The sequence below is a fragment of the Papaver somniferum genome, chromosome 9, assembly GCF_003573695.1.
Source record: "Papaver somniferum cultivar HN1 chromosome 9, ASM357369v1, whole genome shotgun sequence".
Classification (NCBI taxonomy): Eukaryota; Viridiplantae; Streptophyta; class Magnoliopsida; order Ranunculales; family Papaveraceae; genus Papaver; species Papaver somniferum.
Window position 1 is genome coordinate 137,046,803 of NC_039366.1, and position 2,640 is coordinate 137,049,442.

A 2,640-nucleotide genomic window follows, 5' to 3' on the forward strand; every position below is an offset into this window, starting at 1 on the left:
ATTATGAAAAAAATGGAAAGTATGAAACTTCATTACAAAATCTAGTACTGGAAAACACAACCTGCCTCACATACATATACACATGCTAACAAATAGAAGGCAAATATACACATGCAAACAAATAAAAGGCAATTGAAAAAAAAAAAAAAGTATTTGCTTACTCGAATCAACAGGCCAACCTCCAAAGAGACGTAATTTTCACCCACAAGCCCAAGTTGCTGGTAACATTTCATTGTGCTAATTTCTTTACTACCTATTCTTTTGGTCATTTCGACCTAATATTTGTTACTCCGTATAAAGAAGAAGAAGAAGACATATCAGCAGCAGGAGGTTTCCTTGAATCAATTCAATTGGGATTCCGTAAGTTTTCTGTTTAGTACATCTGAAATTTCGTATCTTGATTTTCTATTCATTTATCTAGATTTTTATCTTCATAAGTTTTCAGTTCAACAGGAGGAAGTCTATCACTAAATCGGTGTGTATCTCCGCTATGACAACCTCTGAAATTGCTGATGACGTCCGAGTATCAGTCCAGTTCTCTTCTCCTGGTAACAATTTTCAAATTTTTTTTCACATTTTTTCCTTTGTCCTGCAGAACTGATTGAATAATTTGTACTTCGAATCAGGTGACGACAAGAATGACAAAACTAATCCGCCAAGTAGTTCTTTCCGTAAATTTTTGCGGGCGATGCTTCATTTACTGGTTAGTATCTTCTACTACCCATGGGGATTCTGAATGTTATACCGACTCTTCTTCGGATATATTTGACGAAAATTGAGTTGATTTTGAGTGATGGAAACCTTATTGACCTATTAGACTTTTTTGAAACATGTTATACAGAGGGAAGGGAAGAAAAGGAGGTGAACTTGACATCAAATTGTTTATTACCAAAATCGGAATTTCATATCGGTCTTGATGGAAAGCATTGTCAGAACAAGGAAACTGCGAGAAAAGCTTACAAAAATTATTTTGGCGGTTATCAGTGTCATCATCCTCAATGTTGGATGAGTAAAACTAAAGACAGGTTTCTTGAGGTGCTACTTATGGTTTCTTCGTTCCTGTTATCATTTTGCACGGCTGGCGCCTTCTACTTCACTGAAGCGCTTACGATTGCTGGAAGCCATGATCCAGTTCTCAAACACAGCTTGGCAGCGCTCAATAGGGTATTCGCCGCTTCTTTCATTTGTAACTTTTTGGGTGTGTTGATATGTCTTATTCTACAACTAGTGGATTGCCCGTGCCATAATGGCACGGGGACGGAAGGGGTGATACTGCTAATACCTTTGTCGATGTACCGTGTCAGATATTTACTAAATTTTTTTAATAGGAGTGGAATGTATTCACCCATTTGTAAAGAATATCTACATCAAGGTAACATATCATAGTGGCTCGGCATTGTTGTAGGATTTTAGTGGTGTCTTGAATTTTTGCCTCATTTTACAAAAGCTCGGAATAAATAAAAAAACTACTCCCTCGGTTCTTTTTTAATAGACTGGTTTTCTAAAAAAATAAATGTTTAAAAAAATAGGCTGGTTTCCTAATTGAGAAAGTCAAATGTTACTCTAGTTTTCTGGGACCATTTTTCTCTTAACTTCTTTTGATGACAAGTATCATGTGGACCATTTCACTATACTTCTTTTGATGACAAGTGTTATGGGGACCATTTCACTTCACTTCTTTTATTGACAAGTGTCATGAGGACCACTTTCAATGATTAGTTCTCTTACTTTTCTCTAAAAACAAAACCAGCCTATTAAGAAGGAACGGAGGGAGTAAAAGAAAAAAAATGACGCTTGAATACATGTTTATTAGCCTCTTAAACGGGACACATTAAGCTTGGTCTTGTGTCATTATTTAATTTGGCCAGCTGAGACTTTTGTTTCTTAGAGCATATCCTATGGGTAGTCCCCAAATGAAGACTAACTCTTTACACGTTGTTTTTTCTGCGGCACATAGATTTTATCATTTTCTTCTGTAACAGTGAGTTCTGCAACGCTTATATCCGTTGCAAATTCACTGTATTAGCACTTTTACCTCTTTTCATACACTTTTGAGCTTTAAATCAATATTTTGAGCAACTGATTAATACGAGGAGCTAAACCCCTTTGCTGAGGCAATTATTTTTATGATTATTTGCGTTGATTGAAAAATGATTGAATAGTTTTTGTTAAGCAATTGTGATTGCTTTTGATAGAATATACTTAGACCTACGTTTTTGATGTTCCATATAGTTATTATTATGAAAATGTACTTTTTGCAACTTATTAGAATCAAATTGAACGCAAGAATTGCATAATTATAATTACTGGATTTGGAAAACAGTAGAATCTTAGCTTCAACAATCTTTTAATCTTGATAACATCTTTGCCTTGAGTTTTCTTGTTTTATTGTTAGAATTTGAATCTAAAAATCATCCTTCACAATTCTGAGTTGAACGAACTTTATTACCACTTTTTGTACAACAATTAAAATCACATCAGAGAGTGGTTGTGAAAACCAAGGGAAGAATTATTTTGAAAATCTTTCCTTATATGAAAACTTGATCGGTTTGAATCTTAATTTGTCATATCGAAGAGTAAGGTAACGGTTTATTTATGTTTTTCAACCATTTTCTGTTAAAAAAAAGTTGATTTAAATGC

The 2,640-nt window shown here is 34.3% G+C and overlaps 1 long non-coding RNA gene across 1 annotated transcript; it reads left to right on the top strand.

Moving 5' to 3' along the window:
• The first annotated feature begins 255 nt into the window (after positions 1 to 255).
• Positions 256 to 1,407, top strand: LOC113308638. Its single transcript, XR_003339953.1, has 4 exons — positions 256 to 360; positions 446 to 548; positions 627 to 703; positions 842 to 1,407. It is a non-coding gene; the product is annotated as an uncharacterized LOC113308638 (long non-coding RNA).
• Positions 1,408 to 2,640: the final 1,233 nt, after the last annotated feature.